At 43.8% G+C, this 21,115-nt stretch overlaps 1 non-coding gene and 89 pseudogenes across 1 annotated transcript; all 90 read left to right on the top strand.

Moving 5' to 3' along the window:
* The first annotated feature begins 4 nt into the window (after nucleotides 1-4).
* LOC146728383 (5S ribosomal RNA) lies at nucleotides 5-124 on the top strand (annotated as a pseudogene).
* A 96-nt stretch (nucleotides 125-220) lies between these two features.
* LOC146728382 (5S ribosomal RNA) lies at nucleotides 221-340 on the top strand (annotated as a pseudogene).
* Nucleotides 341-434: 94 nt separating this feature from the next.
* On the top strand, nucleotides 435-554 carry LOC146728381 (5S ribosomal RNA; annotated as a pseudogene).
* A 96-nt stretch (nucleotides 555-650) lies between these two features.
* On the top strand, nucleotides 651-770 carry LOC146728380 (5S ribosomal RNA; annotated as a pseudogene).
* Nucleotides 771-866: 96 nt separating this feature from the next.
* On the top strand, nucleotides 867-986 carry LOC146728379 (5S ribosomal RNA; annotated as a pseudogene).
* A 96-nt stretch (nucleotides 987-1,082) lies between these two features.
* LOC146728378 (5S ribosomal RNA) lies at nucleotides 1,083-1,202 on the top strand (annotated as a pseudogene).
* Nucleotides 1,203-1,298: 96 nt separating this feature from the next.
* On the top strand, nucleotides 1,299-1,418 carry LOC146728377 (5S ribosomal RNA; annotated as a pseudogene).
* Nucleotides 1,419-1,730: 312 nt separating this feature from the next.
* Nucleotides 1,731-1,850, top strand: LOC146728376 (5S ribosomal RNA; annotated as a pseudogene).
* A 96-nt stretch (nucleotides 1,851-1,946) lies between these two features.
* Nucleotides 1,947-2,066, top strand: LOC146728375 (5S ribosomal RNA; annotated as a pseudogene).
* Nucleotides 2,067-2,162: 96 nt separating this feature from the next.
* Nucleotides 2,163-2,282, top strand: LOC146728374 (5S ribosomal RNA; annotated as a pseudogene).
* A 96-nt stretch (nucleotides 2,283-2,378) lies between these two features.
* Nucleotides 2,379-2,498, top strand: LOC146728373 (5S ribosomal RNA; annotated as a pseudogene).
* Nucleotides 2,499-2,594: 96 nt separating this feature from the next.
* On the top strand, nucleotides 2,595-2,714 carry LOC146728372 (5S ribosomal RNA; annotated as a pseudogene).
* A 96-nt stretch (nucleotides 2,715-2,810) lies between these two features.
* LOC146728371 (5S ribosomal RNA) lies at nucleotides 2,811-2,930 on the top strand (annotated as a pseudogene).
* A 96-nt stretch (nucleotides 2,931-3,026) lies between these two features.
* LOC146728370 (5S ribosomal RNA) lies at nucleotides 3,027-3,146 on the top strand (annotated as a pseudogene).
* Nucleotides 3,147-3,242: 96 nt separating this feature from the next.
* Nucleotides 3,243-3,362, top strand: LOC146728369 (5S ribosomal RNA; annotated as a pseudogene).
* A 94-nt stretch (nucleotides 3,363-3,456) lies between these two features.
* LOC146728368 (5S ribosomal RNA) lies at nucleotides 3,457-3,576 on the top strand (annotated as a pseudogene).
* A 97-nt stretch (nucleotides 3,577-3,673) lies between these two features.
* Nucleotides 3,674-3,793, top strand: LOC146728367 (5S ribosomal RNA; annotated as a pseudogene).
* Nucleotides 3,794-3,889: 96 nt separating this feature from the next.
* Nucleotides 3,890-4,009, top strand: LOC146728366 (5S ribosomal RNA; annotated as a pseudogene).
* A 96-nt stretch (nucleotides 4,010-4,105) lies between these two features.
* LOC146728365 (5S ribosomal RNA) lies at nucleotides 4,106-4,225 on the top strand (annotated as a pseudogene).
* A 96-nt stretch (nucleotides 4,226-4,321) lies between these two features.
* LOC146728364 (5S ribosomal RNA) lies at nucleotides 4,322-4,441 on the top strand (annotated as a pseudogene).
* Nucleotides 4,442-4,753: 312 nt separating this feature from the next.
* Nucleotides 4,754-4,873, top strand: LOC146728363 (5S ribosomal RNA; annotated as a pseudogene).
* Nucleotides 4,874-4,969: 96 nt separating this feature from the next.
* On the top strand, nucleotides 4,970-5,089 carry LOC146728362 (5S ribosomal RNA; annotated as a pseudogene).
* Nucleotides 5,090-5,185: 96 nt separating this feature from the next.
* Nucleotides 5,186-5,305, top strand: LOC146728361 (5S ribosomal RNA; annotated as a pseudogene).
* A 96-nt stretch (nucleotides 5,306-5,401) lies between these two features.
* On the top strand, nucleotides 5,402-5,521 carry LOC146728360 (5S ribosomal RNA; annotated as a pseudogene).
* Nucleotides 5,522-5,617: 96 nt separating this feature from the next.
* Nucleotides 5,618-5,737, top strand: LOC146728359 (5S ribosomal RNA; annotated as a pseudogene).
* Nucleotides 5,738-6,049: 312 nt separating this feature from the next.
* Nucleotides 6,050-6,169, top strand: LOC146728358 (5S ribosomal RNA; annotated as a pseudogene).
* Nucleotides 6,170-6,265: 96 nt separating this feature from the next.
* LOC146728357 (5S ribosomal RNA) lies at nucleotides 6,266-6,384 on the top strand (annotated as a pseudogene).
* Nucleotides 6,385-6,480: 96 nt separating this feature from the next.
* On the top strand, nucleotides 6,481-6,600 carry LOC146728356 (5S ribosomal RNA; annotated as a pseudogene).
* A 96-nt stretch (nucleotides 6,601-6,696) lies between these two features.
* Nucleotides 6,697-6,816, top strand: LOC146728355 (5S ribosomal RNA; annotated as a pseudogene).
* Nucleotides 6,817-6,912: 96 nt separating this feature from the next.
* On the top strand, nucleotides 6,913-7,032 carry LOC146728354 (5S ribosomal RNA; annotated as a pseudogene).
* A 94-nt stretch (nucleotides 7,033-7,126) lies between these two features.
* Nucleotides 7,127-7,246, top strand: LOC146728353 (5S ribosomal RNA; annotated as a pseudogene).
* Nucleotides 7,247-7,342: 96 nt separating this feature from the next.
* On the top strand, nucleotides 7,343-7,462 carry LOC146728352 (5S ribosomal RNA; annotated as a pseudogene).
* Nucleotides 7,463-7,558: 96 nt separating this feature from the next.
* Nucleotides 7,559-7,678, top strand: LOC146728351 (5S ribosomal RNA; annotated as a pseudogene).
* A 96-nt stretch (nucleotides 7,679-7,774) lies between these two features.
* On the top strand, nucleotides 7,775-7,894 carry LOC146728350 (5S ribosomal RNA; annotated as a pseudogene).
* A 313-nt stretch (nucleotides 7,895-8,207) lies between these two features.
* LOC146728349 (5S ribosomal RNA) lies at nucleotides 8,208-8,327 on the top strand (annotated as a pseudogene).
* Nucleotides 8,328-8,423: 96 nt separating this feature from the next.
* LOC146728348 (5S ribosomal RNA) lies at nucleotides 8,424-8,543 on the top strand (annotated as a pseudogene).
* Nucleotides 8,544-8,639: 96 nt separating this feature from the next.
* Nucleotides 8,640-8,759, top strand: LOC146728347 (5S ribosomal RNA; annotated as a pseudogene).
* Nucleotides 8,760-8,855: 96 nt separating this feature from the next.
* On the top strand, nucleotides 8,856-8,975 carry LOC146728346 (5S ribosomal RNA; annotated as a pseudogene).
* A 96-nt stretch (nucleotides 8,976-9,071) lies between these two features.
* On the top strand, nucleotides 9,072-9,191 carry LOC146728345 (5S ribosomal RNA; annotated as a pseudogene).
* Nucleotides 9,192-9,287: 96 nt separating this feature from the next.
* On the top strand, nucleotides 9,288-9,407 carry LOC146728344 (5S ribosomal RNA; annotated as a pseudogene).
* Nucleotides 9,408-9,501: 94 nt separating this feature from the next.
* On the top strand, nucleotides 9,502-9,621 carry LOC146728343 (5S ribosomal RNA; annotated as a pseudogene).
* A 96-nt stretch (nucleotides 9,622-9,717) lies between these two features.
* LOC146728342 (5S ribosomal RNA) lies at nucleotides 9,718-9,837 on the top strand (annotated as a pseudogene).
* A 97-nt stretch (nucleotides 9,838-9,934) lies between these two features.
* Nucleotides 9,935-10,054, top strand: LOC146728341 (5S ribosomal RNA; annotated as a pseudogene).
* Nucleotides 10,055-10,150: 96 nt separating this feature from the next.
* LOC146728340 (5S ribosomal RNA) lies at nucleotides 10,151-10,270 on the top strand (annotated as a pseudogene).
* A 96-nt stretch (nucleotides 10,271-10,366) lies between these two features.
* Nucleotides 10,367-10,486, top strand: LOC146728339 (5S ribosomal RNA; annotated as a pseudogene).
* A 309-nt stretch (nucleotides 10,487-10,795) lies between these two features.
* On the top strand, nucleotides 10,796-10,915 carry LOC146728338 (5S ribosomal RNA; annotated as a pseudogene).
* Nucleotides 10,916-11,011: 96 nt separating this feature from the next.
* LOC146728337 (5S ribosomal RNA) lies at nucleotides 11,012-11,131 on the top strand (annotated as a pseudogene).
* A 96-nt stretch (nucleotides 11,132-11,227) lies between these two features.
* Nucleotides 11,228-11,347, top strand: LOC146728336 (5S ribosomal RNA; annotated as a pseudogene).
* Nucleotides 11,348-11,443: 96 nt separating this feature from the next.
* LOC146728335 (5S ribosomal RNA) lies at nucleotides 11,444-11,563 on the top strand (annotated as a pseudogene).
* Nucleotides 11,564-11,659: 96 nt separating this feature from the next.
* On the top strand, nucleotides 11,660-11,779 carry LOC146728334 (5S ribosomal RNA; annotated as a pseudogene).
* A 96-nt stretch (nucleotides 11,780-11,875) lies between these two features.
* Nucleotides 11,876-11,995, top strand: LOC146728333 (5S ribosomal RNA; annotated as a pseudogene).
* A 96-nt stretch (nucleotides 11,996-12,091) lies between these two features.
* Nucleotides 12,092-12,211, top strand: LOC146728332 (5S ribosomal RNA; annotated as a pseudogene).
* A 97-nt stretch (nucleotides 12,212-12,308) lies between these two features.
* On the top strand, nucleotides 12,309-12,428 carry LOC146728331 (5S ribosomal RNA; annotated as a pseudogene).
* A 96-nt stretch (nucleotides 12,429-12,524) lies between these two features.
* On the top strand, nucleotides 12,525-12,644 carry LOC146728330 (5S ribosomal RNA; annotated as a pseudogene).
* Nucleotides 12,645-12,738: 94 nt separating this feature from the next.
* LOC146728329 (5S ribosomal RNA) lies at nucleotides 12,739-12,858 on the top strand (annotated as a pseudogene).
* A 96-nt stretch (nucleotides 12,859-12,954) lies between these two features.
* Nucleotides 12,955-13,074, top strand: LOC146728328 (5S ribosomal RNA; annotated as a pseudogene).
* A 97-nt stretch (nucleotides 13,075-13,171) lies between these two features.
* Nucleotides 13,172-13,291, top strand: LOC146728327 (5S ribosomal RNA; annotated as a pseudogene).
* A 96-nt stretch (nucleotides 13,292-13,387) lies between these two features.
* LOC146728326 (5S ribosomal RNA) lies at nucleotides 13,388-13,507 on the top strand (annotated as a pseudogene).
* A 96-nt stretch (nucleotides 13,508-13,603) lies between these two features.
* Nucleotides 13,604-13,723, top strand: LOC146728325 (5S ribosomal RNA; annotated as a pseudogene).
* Nucleotides 13,724-13,819: 96 nt separating this feature from the next.
* LOC146728324 (5S ribosomal RNA) lies at nucleotides 13,820-13,939 on the top strand (annotated as a pseudogene).
* Nucleotides 13,940-14,036: 97 nt separating this feature from the next.
* LOC146728323 (5S ribosomal RNA) lies at nucleotides 14,037-14,156 on the top strand (annotated as a pseudogene).
* A 307-nt stretch (nucleotides 14,157-14,463) lies between these two features.
* Nucleotides 14,464-14,583, top strand: LOC146728322 (5S ribosomal RNA). The gene has a single exon (XR_014928624.1). It is a non-coding gene; the product is annotated as a 5S ribosomal RNA (ribosomal RNA).
* Nucleotides 14,584-14,679: 96 nt separating this feature from the next.
* LOC146728321 (5S ribosomal RNA) lies at nucleotides 14,680-14,799 on the top strand (annotated as a pseudogene).
* A 526-nt stretch (nucleotides 14,800-15,325) lies between these two features.
* On the top strand, nucleotides 15,326-15,445 carry LOC146728320 (5S ribosomal RNA; annotated as a pseudogene).
* Nucleotides 15,446-15,540: 95 nt separating this feature from the next.
* On the top strand, nucleotides 15,541-15,660 carry LOC146728319 (5S ribosomal RNA; annotated as a pseudogene).
* A 95-nt stretch (nucleotides 15,661-15,755) lies between these two features.
* On the top strand, nucleotides 15,756-15,875 carry LOC146728318 (5S ribosomal RNA; annotated as a pseudogene).
* A 96-nt stretch (nucleotides 15,876-15,971) lies between these two features.
* Nucleotides 15,972-16,091, top strand: LOC146728317 (5S ribosomal RNA; annotated as a pseudogene).
* A 96-nt stretch (nucleotides 16,092-16,187) lies between these two features.
* On the top strand, nucleotides 16,188-16,307 carry LOC146728316 (5S ribosomal RNA; annotated as a pseudogene).
* A 96-nt stretch (nucleotides 16,308-16,403) lies between these two features.
* LOC146728315 (5S ribosomal RNA) lies at nucleotides 16,404-16,523 on the top strand (annotated as a pseudogene).
* A 96-nt stretch (nucleotides 16,524-16,619) lies between these two features.
* Nucleotides 16,620-16,733, top strand: LOC146728314 (5S ribosomal RNA; annotated as a pseudogene).
* Nucleotides 16,734-16,829: 96 nt separating this feature from the next.
* Nucleotides 16,830-16,949, top strand: LOC146728313 (5S ribosomal RNA; annotated as a pseudogene).
* Nucleotides 16,950-17,045: 96 nt separating this feature from the next.
* LOC146728312 (5S ribosomal RNA) lies at nucleotides 17,046-17,165 on the top strand (annotated as a pseudogene).
* Nucleotides 17,166-17,261: 96 nt separating this feature from the next.
* Nucleotides 17,262-17,381, top strand: LOC146728311 (5S ribosomal RNA; annotated as a pseudogene).
* Nucleotides 17,382-17,476: 95 nt separating this feature from the next.
* Nucleotides 17,477-17,596, top strand: LOC146728310 (5S ribosomal RNA; annotated as a pseudogene).
* Nucleotides 17,597-17,692: 96 nt separating this feature from the next.
* LOC146728309 (5S ribosomal RNA) lies at nucleotides 17,693-17,812 on the top strand (annotated as a pseudogene).
* Nucleotides 17,813-17,907: 95 nt separating this feature from the next.
* On the top strand, nucleotides 17,908-18,027 carry LOC146728308 (5S ribosomal RNA; annotated as a pseudogene).
* A 96-nt stretch (nucleotides 18,028-18,123) lies between these two features.
* LOC146728307 (5S ribosomal RNA) lies at nucleotides 18,124-18,242 on the top strand (annotated as a pseudogene).
* A 94-nt stretch (nucleotides 18,243-18,336) lies between these two features.
* Nucleotides 18,337-18,456, top strand: LOC146728306 (5S ribosomal RNA; annotated as a pseudogene).
* Nucleotides 18,457-18,552: 96 nt separating this feature from the next.
* On the top strand, nucleotides 18,553-18,672 carry LOC146728305 (5S ribosomal RNA; annotated as a pseudogene).
* A 96-nt stretch (nucleotides 18,673-18,768) lies between these two features.
* LOC146728304 (5S ribosomal RNA) lies at nucleotides 18,769-18,888 on the top strand (annotated as a pseudogene).
* Nucleotides 18,889-18,984: 96 nt separating this feature from the next.
* On the top strand, nucleotides 18,985-19,104 carry LOC146728303 (5S ribosomal RNA; annotated as a pseudogene).
* A 96-nt stretch (nucleotides 19,105-19,200) lies between these two features.
* On the top strand, nucleotides 19,201-19,320 carry LOC146728302 (5S ribosomal RNA; annotated as a pseudogene).
* A 97-nt stretch (nucleotides 19,321-19,417) lies between these two features.
* Nucleotides 19,418-19,537, top strand: LOC146728301 (5S ribosomal RNA; annotated as a pseudogene).
* Nucleotides 19,538-19,633: 96 nt separating this feature from the next.
* LOC146728300 (5S ribosomal RNA) lies at nucleotides 19,634-19,753 on the top strand (annotated as a pseudogene).
* Nucleotides 19,754-19,849: 96 nt separating this feature from the next.
* LOC146728299 (5S ribosomal RNA) lies at nucleotides 19,850-19,969 on the top strand (annotated as a pseudogene).
* A 94-nt stretch (nucleotides 19,970-20,063) lies between these two features.
* Nucleotides 20,064-20,183, top strand: LOC146728298 (5S ribosomal RNA; annotated as a pseudogene).
* Nucleotides 20,184-20,279: 96 nt separating this feature from the next.
* Nucleotides 20,280-20,399, top strand: LOC146728297 (5S ribosomal RNA; annotated as a pseudogene).
* Nucleotides 20,400-20,495: 96 nt separating this feature from the next.
* Nucleotides 20,496-20,615, top strand: LOC146728296 (5S ribosomal RNA; annotated as a pseudogene).
* Nucleotides 20,616-20,711: 96 nt separating this feature from the next.
* Nucleotides 20,712-20,831, top strand: LOC146728295 (5S ribosomal RNA; annotated as a pseudogene).
* A 96-nt stretch (nucleotides 20,832-20,927) lies between these two features.
* On the top strand, nucleotides 20,928-21,047 carry LOC146728294 (5S ribosomal RNA; annotated as a pseudogene).
* The last annotated feature ends 68 nt before the right edge of the window (nucleotides 21,048-21,115 follow it).

Raw genomic sequence — 21,115 nt, 5'->3', positions numbered from 1 at the left:
TTCAGCCTACTGCCTAACCATTGCAGAATACACCACTTCTCGTCCGATCACTGAAGTTAAGCTGCATCGGGCGTGGTTAGTACTTGCATGGGAGACCTGCTGGGAATACCACGTGCAGTCGGATGGTGAACATTTTTAGTCCACATTACATACTAACTTTTTCCCATGATTTTTTGCCTAGACGAAGCATTAAATGACATCCAATTGCGACGAATATTCAGCCTACTGCCAAACCAATGCAGAATACACCAGTTCTCGTCTGATCATTGAAGTTAATCTGCATAGGGCATGGTTAGTACTTGCATGGGAGACCGGCTGGGAATACCACGTGCAGTAGGCTTATCAACATTTTTATTCCACCGTACATACCATATTTCCCGGGATTTGTTGCCTAGCTGAAGTATTAAATTACATCCAATTCCGACGAATATTCAGCCTACTGCCAAACCATTGCAGAATACACCAGTTCTCATCCGATCGCTGAAGTTAAGCTGCATCGGGCGTGGTTAGTACTTGCGTGGGAGACCGGCTGGGAATACCACGTGCAGTACGCTAATCAACATTTTTATTCCACCGTACATACTAACTTTTTCCCGGGATTTTTTGCATAGCCGAAGCATTAAATGACATCTAATTGCTAAAAATATTCAGCCTACTGCCAAACCAATGCAGAATACACCAGTTCTCGTCCGATCACTGAAGTTAAGCTGCATCGGGCGTGGTTAGTACTTGGATGTGAGACCGGCTGGGAATACCACGTGCAGTACGCTCATCAACATTTTTATTCCACCGTACATGCTATCTTTTTCCCGTGATTTTTTGCCTAGCCGAAGCATTAATTGAAATCCAATTCTGACAAATATTCAGCCTACTGCCAAACCATTGCAGAATACACCAGTTCTCGTCCGATCACTGAAGCTAAGCCGCATCGGGCGTGGTTAGTACTTGCAAGGGAGACCGGCTGGGAATACCTCGTGCAGTAGGCTCATCAACATTTTTATTCCACATTACATGCTAACTTTTTCCCATGATTTTTTGCCTAGACGAAGCATTAAATGACATACAATTAGGACGAATATTCAGCCTACTGCCTAACCATTGCAGAATACACCACTTCTCGTCCGATCACTGAAGTTAAGCTGCATCGGGTGTGGTTAGTACTTGCATGGGAGACCGGCTGGGAATACTACGTGCATTAGGCTCATCAACATTTTTATTCCATCGTACATACTAAATTTTTCCCGGGATTGTTTGCATAGCCGAAGCATTAAACGACATACAATTCGGACGAACATTCAGCCTACTGCCAAGCCATTGCAAAATACACCAGTTCTCGTCCGATCACTGAAGTTAAGCTGCATCGAGCGTTGTTAGTACTTGCATGGGAGACCGGCTGGGAATACCACGTGCATTAGGCTCATCATAATTTTTATTCCACCGTTCATACTAACTTTTTCCCGGGATTTTTTGCCTATCCGAAGTAATAAGTTACATCCAATTCCGACGAATATTCAGCCTACTGCCAAACCATTGCAAATTACACCAGTTCTCGTCCGATCACTGAAGTTAAGCTGCATCGGGCGTGGTAAGTACTTCCACGGGAGGCCTGCTGGGATTAAAAAGTGCAGAAGGCTTATCAACATTTTTATTCAACCATACATACCACTTTTTTCCCTTGATTTTTTGCCTTGCCGAATCATTAATTGAAATCAAATTCTGACAAATATTCAGCCTACTGCCAAACCATTGCAGAATACACCAGTTCTCGTCCTATCACTGAAGCTAAGCCGCATCGGGCGTGGTTAGTACTTGCACGGGAGACCGGCTGGGAATACCTCGTGCAGTAGGCTCATCAACATTTTTATTCCACATTACATACTAACATTTTCCCGGGATTGTTTGCATAGCCGAAGCATTAAACGACATACAATTCGGACGAACATTCAGCCTACTGCCAAGCCATTGCAAAATACACCAGTTCTCGTCCGATCACTGAAGTTAAGCTGCATCGAGCGTGGTTACTACTTGCATGGGAGACCAGCTGGGAATACCACGTGCATTAGGCTCATCAACATTTTTATTCCACCGTACATACTAACTTTTTCCCGGGATTTTTTGTCTAGCCGAAGTATTAAGTCACATCCAATTCCGACGAATATTCAGCCTACTGCCAAACCATTGCAGAATACACCCGTTCTCGTCTGATCACTGAAGTTAAGCTGCATCGGGCGTGGTTAGTACTTGGATGTGAGACCGGCTGGGAATACCACGTGCAGTACGCTCATCAACATTTTTATTCCACCTTAAATACCAACGTTTTTCCGGGATTTGTTGCCTAGCCGAAGTATTAAATTACATCCAATTCCGAAGAATATTCAGTCTACTGCCAAACCATTGCAAATTACACCAGTTCTCGTCCGATCACTGAAGTTAAGCTGCATCGGGCGTGGTTAGTACTTGCATGGGAGACCTGCTGGGAATACCACGTGCAGTAGGCTTATCAATATTTTTATTCCACCGTACATGCTATCCTTTTCCCGTGAATTTTTGCCTAGCTGAAGCATTAATTGAAATCCAATTCCGACAAATAATCAGCCTACTGCCAAACCATTGCAGAATACACCAGTTCTCGTCTGATCACTGAAGTTAAGCTGCATCGGGCGTGGTTAGTAATTGAATGGGAGACCGGCTGGGAATACCACGTGCAGTAGGCTTATCAATATTTTTATTCCACCATACATACCAACTTTTTCCCGTGATTTTTTGCCTAGCCGAAGCATTAATTGAAATCCAATTCCGACAAATATTCAGCCTACTGCCAAACCATTGCAGAATACACCAGTTCTCGTCCGATCACTGAAGCTAAGCTGCATCGGGCGTGGTTAGTACTTGCATGAGAGACCGGCGGGGAATACCTCGTGCAGTAGGCTCATCAACATTTTTATTCCACATTACATGCTAACTTTTTCCAATGATTTTTTGCCTTGACGAAGGATTAAATGACATACAATTCGGTAGAATATTCAGCCTACTGCCTAACCATTGCAGAATACACCAGTTCGCGTCCGATCACTGAAGTTAAGCTGCATCGGGCATGGTTAGTACTTGCATGGGAGACCGGCTGGGAATACCACGTGCAGTCGGATGGTGAACATTTTTAGTCCACATTACATACTAACTTTTTCCCATGATTTTTTGCCAAGACGAAGCATTAAATGACATCCAATTGCGACGAATATTCAGCCTACTGCCAAACCAATGCAGAATACATCAGTTCTCGTCTGATCATTGAAGTTAATCTGCATAGGGCATGGTTAGTACTTGCATGGGAGACCGGCTGGGAATACCACGTGCAGTAGGCTTATCAACGTTTTTATTCCACCGTACATACCATATTTCCCGGGATTTGATGCCTAGCCGAAGTATTAAATTACATCCAATTCCGACGAATATTCAGCCTACTGCCAAACCATTGCAGAATACACCAGTTCTCGTCCGATCGCTGAAGTTAAGCTGCATCGGGCGTGGTTAGTATTTGCGTGGGAGACCGGCTGGGAATACCACCTGCAGTAGGCTAATGAACATTTTTATTTCACCGTACATACTAACGTTTTTTCCATGATTTTTTGCATAGCCGAAGCATTAAATGACATCTAATTGCTAAGAATATTCAGCCTACTGCCAAACCAATGCAGAATACACCAGTTCTCGTCCGATCACTGAAGTTAAGCTGCATCGGGCGTGGTTAGTACTTGGATGTGAGACAGGCTGGGAATACCACGTGCAGTACGCTAATCAACATTTTTATTCCACCGTACATACTAACTTTTTCCCGGGATTTTTTGCCTAGCCGAAGTATTAAGTTACATTCAATTCCGACGAATATTCAGCCTACTGCCAAACCATTGCAGAATACACCCGTTCTCGTCCGATCACTGAAGTTAAGCTGCATCGGGCGTGGTTAGTACTTGGATGTGAGACCGGCTGGGAATACCACGTGCAGTACGCTCATCAACATTTTTATTCCACCGTACATGCTATCTTTTTCCTGTGATTTTTTGCCTAGCCGAAGCATTAATTGAAATCCAATTCTGACAAATATTCAGCCTACTGCCAAACCATTGCAGAATACACCAGTTCTCGTCCGATCACTGAAGCTAAGCCGCATCGGGCGTGGTTAGTACTTGCATGGGAGACCGGCTGGGAATACCTCGTGCAGTAGGCTCATCAACATTTTTATTCCACATTACATGCTAACTTTTTCCCATGATTTTTTGCCTAGACGAAGCATTAAATGACATACAATTAGGACGAATATTCAGCCTACTGCCAAACCATTGCAGAATACACCACTTCTCGTCCGATCACTGAAGTTAAGCTGCATCGGGTGTGGTTAGTACTTGCATGGGAGACCGGCTGGGAATACTACGTGCATTAGGCTCATCAACATTTTTATTCCATCGTACATACTAAATTTTTCCCGGGATTGTTTGCATAGCCGAAGCTTTAAACGACATACAATTCGGACGAACATTCAGCCTACTGCCAAGCCATTGCAAAATACACCAGTTCTCGTCCGATCACTGAAGTTAAGCTGCATCAAGCGTTGTTAGTACTTGCATGGGAGACCGGCTGGGAATACCACGTGCATTAGGCTCATCATAATTTTTATTCCACCGTTCATACTAACTTTTTCCCGGGATTTTTTGCCTATCCGAAGTATTAAGTTACATCCAATTCCGACGAATATTCAGCCTACTGCCAAACCATTGCAAATTACACCAGTTCTCGTCCGATCACTGAAGTTAAGCTGCATCGGGCGTGGTTAGTACTTCCATGGGAGGCCTGCTGGGAATACCACGTGCAGTAGGCTTATCAATATTTTTATTCCACCGTACATGCTATCTTTTTCCCGTGATTTTTTGCCTAGCCGAAGCATTAATTGAAATCCAATTCTGACAAATATTCAGCCTACTGCCAAACCATTGCAGAATACACCAGTTTTCGTCCGATCACTGAAGCTAAGCCGCATCGGGCGTGGTTAGTACTTGCACAGGAGACCGGCTGGGAATACCTCGTGCAGTAGGCTCATCAACATTTTTATTCCACATTACATGCTAACTTTTTCCCATGATTTTTTGCCTAGACGAATCATTAAATAACATACAATTAGGACGAATATTCAGCCTACTGCCAAACCATTTCAGAATACACCAGTTCTCGTCCGATCACTGAAGTTAAGCTGCATCGGGTGTGGTTAGTACTTGCATGGGAGACCGGCTGGGAATACTACGTGCATTAGGCTCATCAACATTTTTATTCCACCATACATACTAAATTTTTCCCGGGATTGTTTGCATAGCCAAAGCATTAAACGACATACAATTCGGACGAATATTCAGTCTACTGCCAAACCATTGCAAATTACACCAGTTCTCGTCCGATCACTGAAGCTAAGCCGCATCGGGCGTGGTTAGTACTTGCACGGGAGACCGGCTGGGAATACCTCGTGCAGTAGGCTCATCAACATTTTTATTCCACATTACATGCTAACTTTTTCCAATGATTTTTGGCCTAGACGAAGCATTAAATGACATACAATTAGGATGAATATTCAGCCTACTGCCAAACCATTGCAGAATACACCAGTTCTCGTCCGATCGCTGAAGTTAAGCTGCATCGGGTGTGGTTAGTACTTGGATGTGAGACAGGCTGGGAATACCACGTGCAGTACGCTCATCAACATTTTAATTCCACCGTACATACCAACTTTTTCCCGGGATTTGTTGCCTAGCCGAAGTATTAAATTACATCCAATTCCGACGAATATTCAGTCTACTGCCAAATCATTGCAGAGTACACCAGTTCTCGTCCGATCACTGATGTTAAGCTGCATCGGGCGTGGTTAGTACTTGCACGGGAGACCTGCTGGGATTAAAAAGTGCAGTAGGCTTATCAACATTTTTATTCAACCATACATACCACTTTTTTCCCTTGATTTTTTGCCTTGCCGAATCATTAATTGAAATCCAATTCCGACAAATATTCAGCCTACTGCCAAACCATTGCAGAATACACCAGTTCTCGTCCTATCACTGAAGCTAAGCCGCATCGGGCGTGGTTAGTACTTGCACGGGAGACCGGCTGGGAATACCTCGTGCAGTAGGCTCATCAACATTTTTATTCCACATTACATGCTAACTTTTTCCCATGATTTATTGCCTAGACGAAGCATTAAATGACATACAATTAGGACGAATATTCAGCCTACTGCCAAACCATTGCAGAATACACCAGTTCTCGTCCGATCACTGAAGTTAAGCTGCATCGGGCGTGGTTAGTACATGCATGGAGACCGGCTGGGAATACCACGTGCATTAGGCTCATCAACATTTTAATTCCACCGTACGTACCAACTTTTTCCCATGATGTTTTGCCTAGGCGAAGCATTAAATGACATCTAATTGCGAAGAATATTCAGCCTACTGCCAAACCAATGCAGAATACACCAGTTCTCGTCCGATCACTGAAGCTAAGCCGCATCGGGCGTGGTTAGTACTTGCACGAGAGACCGGCGGGGAATACCTCGTGCAGTAGGCTCATCAACATGTTTATTCCACATTACATGCTAACTTTTTCCAATGATTTTTTGCCTTGACGAAGGATTAAATGACATACAATTCGGTAGAATATTCAGCCTACTGCCTAACCATTGCAGAATACACCAGTTCTCGTCCGATCACTGAAGTTAAGCTGCATCGGGCGTGGTTAGTACTTGCATGGGAGACCGGCTGGGAATATCACGTGCAGTAGGATGATGAACATTTTTAGTCCACATTACATACTAACATTTTCCCATGATTTTTTGCCTAGACGAAGCATTAAATGACATCCAATTGCGACGAATAATCAGCCTACTGCCAAACCAATGCAGAATACACCAGTTCTCGTCTGATCATTGAAGTTAATCTGCTTAGGGCATGGTTAGTACTTGCATGGGAGACCGGCTGGGAATACCACGTGCAGTAGGCTTATCAACATTTTTATTCCACCGTACATACCATATTTCCCGGGATTTGTTGCCAAGCCGAAGTAAAAAATTACATCCAATTACGTCGAATATTCAGCCTACTGCCAAACCATTGCAGAATACACCAGTTCTCGTCCGATCACTGAAGTTAAGCTGCATCGGGCGTGGTTAGTACTTGCGTGGGAGATCGGTTGGGAATACCATCTGCAGTAGGCTGATGAACATTTTTATTCCACTGTACATACTAACTTTTTTCCATGATTTTTTGCCTAGCCGAAGTATTAAATTACATCCAATTCCGACGAATATTCAGCCTACTGCCAAACCATTGCAGAATACACCAGTTCTCGTCCGATCGCTGAAGTTAAGCTGCATCGGGCGTGGTTAGTACTTGCGTGGGAGACCGGCTGGGAATACCACCTGCAGTAGGCTAATGAACATTTTTATTCCACCGTACATACTAACCTTTTTCCATGATTTTTTGCATAGCCGAAGCATTTAATGACATCTAATTGCTAAGAATATTCAGCCTACTGCCAAACCAATGCAGAATACACCAGTTCTCGTCCGATCACTGAAGTTAATCTGCATCGGGCATGCTTAGTAATTGCATGGGAGACCGGCTGGAAATACCACGTGCAGTAGGCTTATCAACATTTTTATTCCACCGTACATACCAACTTTTCCCCGGGATTTGTTGCCTAGCCGAAGTATTAAATTACATCCAATTTCGACGAATATTCAGCCTACTGCCAAACCATTGCAGAATACACCAGTTCTCGTCCGATCACTGAAGCAAAGCCGCATCGGGCGTGGTTAGTACTTGCACGGGAGACCGGCTGGGAATACCTCGTGCAGTAGGCTCATCAACATTTTTATTCCACATTACATGCTAACTTTTTCCCCATGATTTTTTGCCTAGACAATGCATTAAATGACATACAATTAGGACGAATATTCAGCCTACTACCAAACCATTGCAGAATACACCAGTTCTCGTCCAATCACTGAAGTTAAGCTGCATCGAGCGTGGTTAGTAATTGCATGGGAGACCAGCTGGGAATTCCACGTGCATTAGGCTCATCAACATTTTTATTCCACCGTACATACTAGCTTTTTCCCGGGATTTTTTGCCTAGCCGAAGTATTAAGTTACATCCAATTCCGACGAATATTCAGCCTACTGCCAAACCATTGCAGAATACACCCGTTCTCGTCCTATCACTGAAGTTAAGCTGCATCGGGTGTGGTTAGTACTTGGATGTGAGACCGGCTGGGAATACCACGTGCAGTACGCTCATCAACATTTTTATTCCACCGTACATACCAACTTTTCCCCGGGATTTGTTGCCTAGCTGAAGTATTAAATTACATCCAATTCCGAAGAATATTCCGTCTACTGCCAAACCATTGCAAATTACACCAGTTCTCGTCCGATCGCTGAAGTTAAGCTGCATTGGGCGTGGTTAGTACTTGCATGGGAGACCTGCTGGGAATACCACGTGCAGTAGGCTTATCAATATTTTTATTCCACCGTACATGCTATCTTTTTTCCGTGAATTTTTGCCTAGCTGAAGCATTAATTGAAATCCAATTCCGACAAATAATCAGCCTACTGCCAAACCATTGCAGAATACACCAGTTCTCGTCCGATCACTGAAGCTAAGCCGCATCGGGCGTGGTTAGTACTTGCACGGGAGACCGGCTGGGAATACCTCGTGCAGTAGGCTCATCAACATTTTTATTCCTCATTACATGCTAACTTTTTCCCATGATTTTTTGCCTAGACGAAGCATTAAATGACATACAATTAGGATGAATATTCAGCCTACTGCCAAACCATTGCAGAATACACCAGTTCTCGTCCGATCACTGAAGTTAAGCTGCATCGGGCGTGGTTAGTACTTGGATGTGAGACAGGCTGGGAATACCACGTGCAGTACGCTCATCAACATTATAATTCCACCGTACATACCAACTTTTTCCCGGGATTTGTTGCCTAGCCGAAGTATTAAATTACATCCAATTCCGACGAATATTCAGTCTACTGCCAAACCATTGCAGAATACACCAGTTCTCGTCCGATCACTGAAGCTAAGCTGCATCGGGCGTGGTTAGTACTTGCATGAGAGACCGGCGGGGAATACCTCGTGCAGTAGGCTCATCAACATTTTTATTCCACATTACATGCTAACTTTTTCCAATGATTTTTTGCCTAGACGAAGCATTAAATGACATCCAATTGCGACGAATATTCAGCCTACTGCCAAACCAATGCAGAATACACCAGTTCTCGTCTGATCATTGAAGTTAATCTGCATAGGGCATGGTTAGGACTTGCATGGGAGACCGGCTGGGAATACCACGTGCAGTAGGCTTATCAACATTTTTATTCCACTGTACATACCATATTTCCCGGGATTTGTTGCCTAGCCGAAGTAAAAAATTACATCCAATTCCGACGAATATTCAGCCTACTGCCAAATCATTGCAGAATACACCAGTTCTCGTCCGATCACTGAAGTTAAGCTGCATCGGGCGTGGTTAGTACTTGCGTGGGTGATCGGCTGGGAAAACCATCTGCAGTAGGCTCATGAACATTTTTATTCCACCGTACATACTAACTATTTTCCATGATTTTTTGCCTAGCCGAAGTATTAAATTACATCCAATTCCGAGGAATATTCAGCCTACTGCCAAACCAATGCAGAATACACCAGTTCTCGTCCGATCACTGAAGTTAATCTGCATCGGGCATGGTTAGTACTTGCATGGGAGACCGGCTGGGAATACCACGTGCAGTAGCCTTATCAACATTTTTATTCAACCGTACATACCATTTTTTTCCCGCGATTTGTTGCGTGGGCCGAAGTATTTAATTACATCCAATTCCGACGAATATTCAGACTATTGCCAAACCATTGCAGAATACACCAGTTCTCGTCCGATCGCTGAAGTTAAGCTGCATCGGGCGTGGTTAGTACTTGCGTGGGAGACCGGCTGGGAATACCACCTGCAGTAGGCTAATGAACATTTTTATTCCACCGTACATACGAACCTTTTTCCATGATTTTTTGCATAGCCAAAGCATTAAACGACATCCAATTCCGACGAATATTTAGCCAACTGCCAACCCATTGCAGAATACACCAGTTCTCGTCCGATCACTGAAGTTAATCTGCATCGGGCGTGGTTAGTACTTGCATGGGAGACCGGCTGGGAATACCACGTGCAGTAGGCTTATCAACATTTTTATTCCACCATACATACTATCTTTTTCCCGTGATTTTTTGCCTAGCCGAAGCATTAATTGAAATCCAATTCCGACAAATATTCAGCCTACTGCCAAACCATTGCAGAATACACCAGTTCTCGTCCGATCACTGAAGCTAAGCCGCATCGGGCGTGGTTAGTACTTGCACGGGAGATCGGCTGGGAATACCTCGTGCAGTAGGCTCATCAACATTTTTATTCCACATTACATGGTAACATTTTCCCATGATTTTTTGCCTAGACGAAGCATTAAATGACATACAATTCGGACGAATATTCAGCCTACTGCCTAACCATTGCTGAATACACCAGTTCACGTCCGATCACGTTAATCTGCATCGTGCATGGTTAGTACTTGCATGGGAGACTGGCTGAGAATACCACGTGCAGTAGGCTCATCAACATTTTTATTCCACATAACATACTAACATTTTCCCATGTTTTTTTTGCCTAGCCGAAGCAATAAATGACATCCAATGGCAACGAATATTCAGCATACTGCCAAACCAATGCAGAATACACGAGTTCACGTCCGATCACTGAAGTTAAGCTGCATCGGGCGTGGTTAGTACTTGCAAGGGAGACCGGCTGGGAATACCACTTGCATTAGGCTCATCAACATTTTTATTCAACCGTACATACTAACTTTTTCCCGGGATTTGTTGCCTAGCCGAAGTATTAAATTACATCCAATTCCGACGAATATTCAGCCTACTGCCAAACCATTGCAGAATACACCAGTTCTCGTCCGATCAGTGAAGCAAAGCCGCATCGGGCGTGGTTAGTACTTGCACGGGAGACCGGCTGGGAATACCACGTGCAGTAGGCTTATCAACATTTTAATTCCACCGTACATACCAACTTTTCCCCGGGATTTTTTGCCTAGCCGAAGTATTAAGTTACATCCAATTCCGACGAATATTCAGCCTACTGCCAAACCATTGCAGAATACACCCGTTCTCGTCCTATCACTGAAGTTAAGCTGCATCGGGTGTGGTTAGTACTTGGATGTGAGACCGGCTGGGAATACCACGTGCAGTACGCTCATCAACATTTTTATTCCACCGTACATACCAACTTTTCCCCGGGATTTGTTGCCTAGCTGAAGTATTAAATTACATCCAATTCCGAAGAATATTCCGTCTACTGCCAAACCATTGCAAATTACACCAGTTCTCGTCCGATCGCTGAAGTTAAGCTGCATTGGGCGTGGTTAGTACTTGCATGGGAGACCTGCTGGGAATACCACGTGCAGTAGGCTTATCAATATTTTTATTCCACCGTACATGCTATCTTTTTTCCGTGAATTTTTGCCTAGCTGAAGCATTAATTGAAATCCAATTCCGACAAATAATCAGCCTACTGCCAAACCATTGCAGAATACACCAGTTCTCGTCCGATCACTGAAGCTAAGCCGCATCGGGCGTGGTTAGTACTTGCACGGGAGACAGGCTGGGAATACCTTGTGCAGTAGGCTCATCAACATTTTTATTCCACATTACATGCTAACTTTTTCCCATGATTTTTTGCCTAGACGAAGCATTAAATGACATACAATTAGGATGAATATTCAGCCTACTGCCAAACCATTGCAGAATACACCAGTTCTCGTCCGATCACTGAAGTTAAGCTGCATCGGGCGTGGTTAGTACTTGGATGTGAGACAGGCTGGGAATACCACGTGCAGTACGCTCATCAACATTATAATTCCACCGTACATACCAACTTTTTCCCGGGATTTGTTGCCTAGCCGAAGTATTAAATTACATCCAATTCCGACGAATATTCAGTCTACTGCCAAACCATTGCAGAATACACCAGTTCTCGTCCGATCACTGAAGTTAATCTGCATCGGGCATGGTTAGTAATTGAATGGGAGACCGGCTGGGAATACCACGTGCAGTAGGCTTATCAATACTTTTATTCCACCTGTACATACCAACTTTTTCCCGTGATTTTTTGCCTAGCCGAAGCATTAATTGAAATCCAATTCCGACAAATATTCAGCCTACTGCCAAACCATTGCAGAATACACCAGTTCTCGTCCGATCACTGAAGCTAAGCCGCATCGGGCGTGGTTAGTACTTGCACGAGAGACCGGCGGGGAATACCTCGTGCAGTAGGCTCATCAACATTTTTATTCCACATTACATGCTAACTTTTTCCAATGATTTTTTGCCTAGACGAAGCATTAAATGACATCCAATTGCGACGAATATTCAGCCTACTGCCAAACCAATGCAGAATACACCAGTTCTCGTCTGATCATTGAAGTTAATCTGCATAGGGCATGGTTAGGACTTGCATGGGAGACCGGCTGGGAATACCACGTGCAGTAGGCTTATCAACATTTTTATTCCACCGTACATACCATATTTCCCGGGATTTGTTGCCTAGCCGAAGTAAAAAATTACATCCAATTCCGACGAATATTCAGCCTACTGCCAAATCATTGCAGAATACACCAGTTCTCGTCCGATCACTGAAGTTAAGCTGCATCGGGCGTGGTTAGTACTTGCGTGGGTGATCGTCTGGGAAAACCATCTGCAGTAGGCTCATGAACATTTTTATTCCACCGTACATACTAACTTTTTTCCATGATTTTTTGCCTAGCCGAAGTATTAAATTACATCCAATTCCGAGGAATATTCAGCCTACTGCCAAACCAATGCAGAATACACCAGTTCTCGTCCGATCACTGAAGTTAATCTGCATCGGGCATGGTTAGTACTTGCATGGGAGACCGGCTGGGAATACCACGTGCAGTAGCCTTATCAACATTTTTATTCAACCGTACATACCATTTTTTTCCCGCGATTTGTTGCGTGGGCCGAAGTATTTAATTACATCCAATTCCGACGAATATTCAGACTATTGCCAAACCATTGCAGAATACACCAGTTCTCGTCCGATCGCTGAAGTTAAGCTGCATCGGGCGTGGTTAGTACTTGCGTGGGAGACCGGCTGGGAATACCACCTGCAGTAGGCTAATGAACATTTTTATTCCACCGTACATACGAACCTTTTTCCATGATTTTTTGCATAGCCAAAGCATTAAACGACATCCAATTCCGACGAATATTTAGCCAACTGCCAACCCATTGCAGAATACACCAGTTCTCGTCCGATCACTGAAGTTAATCTGCATCGGGCGTGGTTAGTACTTGCATGGGAGACCGGCTGGGAATACCACGTGCAGTAGGCTTATCAACATTTTTATTCCACCATACATACTATCTTTTTCCCGTGATTTTTTGCCTAGCCGAAGCATTAATTGAAATCCAATTCCGACAAATATTCAGCCTACTGCCAAACCATTGCAGAATACACCAGTTCTCGTCCGATCACTGAAGCTAAGCCGCATCGGGCGTGGTTAGTACTTGCACGGGAGATCGGCTGGGAATACCTCGTGCAGTAGGCTCATCAACATTTTTATTCCACATTACATGCTAACATTTTCCCATGATTTTTTGCCTAGACGAAGCATTAAATGACATACAATTCGGACGAATATTCAGCCTACTGCCTAACCATTGCTGAATACACCAGTTCACGTCCGATCACTGAAGTTAATCTGCATCGTGCATGGTTAGTACTTGCATGGGAGACTGGCTGAGAATACCACGTGCAGTAGGCTCATCAACATTTTTGTTCCACATTACATACTAACATTTTCCCATGTTTTTTTTGCCTAGCCGAAGCAATAAATGACATCCAATGGCAACGAATATTCAGCATACTGCCAAACCAATGCAGAATACACCAGTTCACGTCCGATCACTGAAGTTAAGCTGCATCGGGCGTGGTTAGTACTTGCAAGGGAGACCGGCTGGGAATACCACTTGCATTAGGCTCATCAACATTTTTATTCCACCGTACATACTAACTTTTTCCCGGGATTTTTTTGCCTAGCCGAAGTATTAAATTACATCCAATTCCGACGAATATTCAGCCTACTGCCAAACCATTGCAGAGTACACCAGTTCACGTCCGATCACTGAAGTTAAAGACGTGGTTAGTACTTGCATGGGATACCGGCTGAGAAAACCGCATGCAGTACGCTCATCAACATTTTTATTCCGCCGTACATACTAACTTTTTCGCGGGATTTTTTGCATAGCCGAAGCATTTTAAACGACATCCAATTCCGACGAATATTCAGCCTACTGCCAAACCATAGCAGAATACACCAGTTCTCGTCCGATCACTGAAGTTAAGCTGCATTGGGCGTGGTTAGTACTTGCATGGGAGACCGGCTGGGAATACCACGTGCAGTAGGCTCATCAACATTTTTATTCCACATTACATACTAACATTTTCCCATAATTTTTTACCTAGCCGAAGCAATAAATGACCTCCAATTGCAAAGAATATTCAGCATACAGCCAAACCAATGCAGAATACACCAGTTCTCGTCATATCACTGAAGTTAATATGCATCGGGCGTGGTTAGTACTTGCATGGGAGACCGGCTGGGAATACCACGTGCAGTAGGCTCATCGACATTTTTATTCCACATTACATACTAACATTTTCCCATGTTTTTTTGCCTAGCCGAAGCAATAAATGACATCCAATTGCAACGAATATTCAGCCTACTGCCAAACCAATGCAGAATACACCAGTTCACGTCCGATCAGTGAAGTTAAGCTGCATTGGGCGTGGTTAGTACTTGCAAGGGAGATCGACTGGAATACCACGTGCATTAGGCTCATCAACATTTTTATTCCACCGTACATACTAACTTTTTCCCGGGATTTTTTGCGCAGCCGAAGTTTTAAATTACATCCAATTCCGAAGAATATTCAACCTACTGACAAACCATTGCAGAATACACCAGTTCTCGTCCGATCATTGAAGTTAAGCCCACCAGACGCGGTTAGTACTTGCATGGGAGCCCGGCCGTGAATACCGCATGCAGTAGGCTCATCAACATTTTTATTCCACCGCACATACTAACTTTTTCGAGGGATTTTTTGCATAGCCGAAGCATTAAACGACATCCAATTCCGACGAATATTCAGCCTACTGGCAACCCATTGCAGAATACACCAGTTCTCGTCCGATCACTGAAGTTAAGCTGCATCGGGCGTGGTTAGTACTTGCATGGGAGACCGTCTGGGAATACCACGTGCAGTAGGCTCATCAACATTTTTATTCCACATTACATACTAACTTTTACCTATGATTTTTTCCTAGCCGTAGGATTAAATGACATCCAATTCCGATGTATATTCAGCCTACTGCCAAACCATTGCAGAATACACCAGTTCTCGTCTGATCACTGAAGTTAAGCTGCATTGGGCGTGGTTAGTACTTGCATGGGAGACCGTCTGAGAATACCATGTGCAGTAGGCTCACCAACATTTTTATTCCACCGTACATACTAACTTTTTTCCATGATTTTTTGCCTAGCCGAATGTAATGTGACATCCAATTGCGACGAATATTCAGCCTACTGCCAAACCATTGCAGAATACACCAGTTGTCGTCCGATCACTGAAGTTAAGCTGCATAGGGCGTGGTTAGTACTTGCATGGTAGAACGGCTGGGAATACCACGTGCAGTAGGCTCATCAATATTTTTATTCCACCGTACATACTAACTTTTTCCCGGGATTTTTTGCCTAGCCGAAGCATTAAACGACATCCAATTCCGACGAATATTCAGCCTACTGCCAACCCATTGCAGAAAACACCAGTTCTCGTCCGATCACTGAAGTTAAGTTGCATCGGGCGTGGTTTGTACTTGCATGGGAGACCGGCTGGGAATACCACGTGCAGTAGGCTCATCAACATTTTTATTCCACATTACATACTAACATTTTCCCATGATTTTTTGCCTAAATGAAGCATTAAATGACATACAATACGGACGAATATTCAGCCTACAGCCAAACCATTGCAGATTACACCAGTTCTTGTCTGATCACTGCAGTTAACCTGCATCGGGCGTGGTTAGTACTTGCATGGGAGACCGGCTGGGAATACCACGTGCAGTTGGCTGATGAACATTTTTATTCCACCGTATATACTAACTTTTTCCTATGATTTTTTGCCGAACCATAGCATTAAATGACATTCAATTCCGACGAATATTCAGCCTACTGCCAAACCATTGCAAATTACACCAGTTCTTGTCTGATCACTGCAGTTAACCTGCATCGGGCGTGGTTAGTACTTGCATGGGAGACCGGCTGGGAATACCACGTGCAGTTGGCTGATGAACATTTTTATTCCACCGTACATACTAACTATTTTCCATGATTTTTTGCCTAGCCAAAGCATTAAATGGCATACAATTGCAACGAACATTCAGCATACTGCCAAACCAATGCAGAATACACCAGTTCTCATCCGATCACTGAAGTTAATCGGGCGTGGTTAGTACTTGCATGGGAGACCGGCTGGGAATACCACGTGCAGTAGGCTCATCAACATTTTAATTCCACATTACATACTAACATTTTCCCATAATTGTTTACCTAGCCGAAGCAATAAATGACATCCAATTGCAAAGAATATTCAGCCTACAGCCAAACCAATGCAGAATACACCAGTTCTCGTCTGATCACTGAAGTTAATCTGCATCGGGCATGGTTAGTCCTTGCATGGGAGACTGGCTGGGAATACCACGTACAGTAGGCTCATCAACATTTTTATTCCACATTACATACCAACATTTTCCCATGTTTTTTTGCCTAGCCGAAGCAATAAATGACATCCAATTGCAACGAATATTCAGCCTACTGCCAAACCAATGTAGAATACACCAGTTCACGTCCGATTACAGATGTTAAGCTGCATCGGGCGTGGTTAGTACTTGCATGGGAGACCGGCTGGGAATACCACGTGCAGTAGGCTCATCAACATTTTTATTCCACCGTACATACTAACTTTTTCCCGAGATTTTTTGCCAAGCCGAAGTATTAAATTAAATCCAATTCTGACGAATACTCAGCCTACTGTCAAACTATTGCAGAATACACCAGTTCTCGTCCGGTCACTGAAGTTAAGCTGCATCGGGCATGGTTAGTACTTGCATGGGAGACCGGCTGGGAATACCACGTGCAGTAGGCTCATCAACATTTTTATTTCACATTACATACTAACTTTTTCCTATGATTTTTTCCTAGCCATAGCATGAAATGACATCCAATTCCGACGTATATTCAGCCTACTGCCAAACCATTGCAGAATACACCAGTTCTCGTCCGATCACTAAAGTTAAGCTGCATCGGGCGTGGTTGGTACTTGCATGGGAGACCGGCTAACAATACCATGTGCAGTAGGCTCATCAACATTTTTATTCCACCATACATACTAACTTTTTTCCATGATTTTTTGCCTAGCCGAAGCATTAAATGACATCCAATTGCGACGAATATTCAGCCTACTGCCAAACCATTGCCGAATACACCAGTTCTCGTCCGATCACTGAAGTTAAGCTGCATCGGGCGTGGTTAGTACTTGCATGGTATAACGGCTGGGAATTCCATGTGCACTAGGCTCATCAACATATTTATTCACCGTACATACTAACTTTTTCCCGGGATTTTTTGCCTTGCCGAAGTATTAAATTACATCCAATTCTGACGAATATTCAACCGAATGACAAACCATTGCAGAATACACCAGTTCTCGTCCGATCACTGAAGTTAAGCTGCATTGGGCGTGGTTAGTACTTGCATGGGAGACCGGCTGAGAATACCATGTGCAGTAGGCTCATCAACATTTTTATTCCACCGTACATACTAACTTTTTTCCATGATTTTTTGCCTAGCCGAAGCATTAAATGACATCCAATTGCGACGAATATTCAGCCTACTGCCAAACTAATGCAGAATACACCAGTTCTCGTCCGATCACTGAAGTTAAGCCCACCGGACGTGGTTAGTACTTGCATGGGAGACCGGCTGGGAATACCACGTGCAGTAGGCTTATCAACATTTTTATTCCACCGTACATACCATATTTCCCGGGATTTGTTGCCTAGCCGAAGTAAAAAATTACATCCAATTCCGACGAATATTCAGCCTACTGCCAAACCATTGCAGAATACACCAGTTCTCGTCCGATCACTGAAGTTAAGCTGCATTGGGCGTGGTTAGTACTTGCGTGGGAGATCGGCTGGGAATACCATCTGCAGTAGGCTGATGAACATTTTTATTCCACTGTACATACTAACTTTTTTCCATGATTTTTTGCCTAGCCGAAGTATTAAATTACATCCAATTCCGACGAATATTCAGCCTACTGCCAAACCATTGCAGAATACACCAGTTCTCGTCCGATCGCTGAAGTTAAGCTGCATCGGGCGTGGTTAGTACTTGCGTGGGAGATCGGCTGGGAATACCATCTGCAGTAGGCTGATGAACATTTTTATTCCACTGTACATACTAACTTTTTTCCATGATTTTTTGCCTAGCCGAAGTATTAAATTACATCCAATTCCGACGAATATTCAGCCTACTGCCAAACCATTGCAGAATACACCAGTTCTCGTCCGATCACTGAAGCTAAGCCGCACCGGGCGTGGTTAGTACTTGCACGGGAGACCGGCTGGGAATACCTCGTGCAGTAGGCTCATCAACATTTTCATTCCACATTACATGCTAACTTTTTCCCATGATTTTTTGCCTAGACGAAGCATTAAATGACATACAATTAGGATGAATATTCAGCCTACTGCCAAACCATTGCAGAATACACCAGTTCTCGTCCGATCACTGAAGTTAAGCTGCATCGGGCGTGGTTAGTACTTGGATGTGAGACTGGCTGGGAATACCACGTGCAGTACGCTCATCAACATTATAATTCCACCGTACATACCAACTTTTTCCCGGGATTTGTTGCCTAGCCGAAGTATTAAATTACATCCAATTCCGACGAATATTCAGTCTACTGCCAAACCATTGCAGAATACACCAGTTCTCGTCCGATCACTGAAGTTAATCTGCATCGGGCATGGTTAGTAATTGAATGGGAGACCGGCTGGGAATACCACGTGCAGTAGGCTTATCAATACTTTTATTCCACCTGTACATACCAACTTTTTCCCGTGATTTTTTGCCTAGCCGAAGCATTAATTGAAATCCAATTCCGACAAATATTCAGCCTACTGCCAAACCATTGCAGAATACACCAGTTCTCGTCCGATCACTGAAGCTAAGCCGCATCGGGCGTGGTTAGTACTTGCACGAGAGACCGGCGGGGAATACCTCGTGCAGTAGGCTCATCAACATTTTTATTCCACATTACATGCTAACTTTTTCCAATGATTTTTTGCCTAGACGAAGCATTAAATGACATACAATTCGGTCGAATATTCAGCCTACTGCCTAACCATTGCAGAATACACCAGTTCTCGTCCGATCACTGAAGTTAAGCTGCATCGGGCGTGGTTAGTACTTGCATGGGAGACTGGCTGGGAATACCACGTGCAGTAGGCTGATGAACATTTTTAGTCCACATTACATACTAACTTTTTCCCATGATTTTTTGCCTAGACGAAGCATTAAATGACATCCAATTGCGACGAATATTCAGCCTACTGCCAAACCAATGCAGAATACACCAGTTCTCGTCTGATCATTGAAGTTAATCTGCATAGGGCATGGTTAGTACTTGCATGGGAGACCGGCTGGGAATACCACGTGCAGTAGGCTTATCAACATTTTTATTCCACCGTACATACCATATTTCCCGGGATTTGTTGCCTAGCCGAAGTAAAAAATTACATCCAATTCCGACGAATATTCAGCCTACTGCCAAATCATTGCAGAATACACCAGTTCTCGTCCGATCACTGAAGTTAAGCTGTATCGGGCGTGGTTAGTACTTGCGTGGGTGATCGGCTGGGAAAACCATCTGCAGTAGGCTCATGAACATTTTTATTCCACCGTACATACTAACTTTTTTCCATGATTTTTTGCCTAGCCGAAGTATTAAATTACATCCAATTCCGAGGAATATTCAGCCTACTGCTAAACCAATGCAGAGTACACCAGTTCTCGTCCGATCACTGAAGTTAATCTGCATCGGGCATGGTTAGTACTTGCATGGGAGACCGGCTGGGAATACCACGTGCAGTAGCCTTATCAACATTTTTATTCAACCGTACATACCATTTTTTTCTCGCGATTTGTTGCCTAGCCGAAGTATTTAATTACATCCAATTCCGACGAATATTCAGCCTACTGCCAAACCATTGCAGAATACACCAGTTCTCGTCCGATCACTGAAGTTAATCTGCATCGGGCGTGGTTAGTACTTGCATGGGAGACCGGCTGGGAATACCACGTGCAGTAGGCTTATCAACATTTTTATTCCACCATACATACTATCTTTTTCCCGTGATTTTTTGCCTAGCCGAAGCATTAATTTAAATCCAATTCCGACAAATATTCAGCCTACTGCCAAACCATTGCAGAATACACCAGTTCTCGTCCGATCACTGAAGCTAAGCCGCATCGGGAGTGGTTAGTACTTGCACGGGAGATCGGCTGGGAATACATCGTGCAGTAGGCTCATCAACATTTTTATTCCACATTACATGCTAACATTTTCCCATGATTTTTTGCCTAGACGAAGCATTAAATGACATACAATTCGGACGAATATTCAGCCTACTGCCTAACCATTGCTGAATACACCAGTTCACATCCGATCACTGAAGTTAATCTGCATCGTGCATGGTTAGTACTTGCATGGGAGACTGGCTGAGAATACCACGTGCAGTAGGCTCATCAACATTTTTATTCCACATTACATACTAACATTTTCCCATGTTTTTTTTGCCTAGCCGAAGCAAT

The sequence above is a fragment of the Saccoglossus kowalevskii genome, assembly GCF_978046115.1.
Source record: "Saccoglossus kowalevskii chromosome 4 unlocalized genomic scaffold, keSacKowa6.1 SUPER_4_unloc_1, whole genome shotgun sequence".
In the NCBI taxonomy this organism is placed as follows: Eukaryota; Metazoa; Hemichordata; class Enteropneusta; family Harrimaniidae; genus Saccoglossus; species Saccoglossus kowalevskii.
This window is presented reverse-complemented; position numbering and strand designations above follow the sequence as displayed.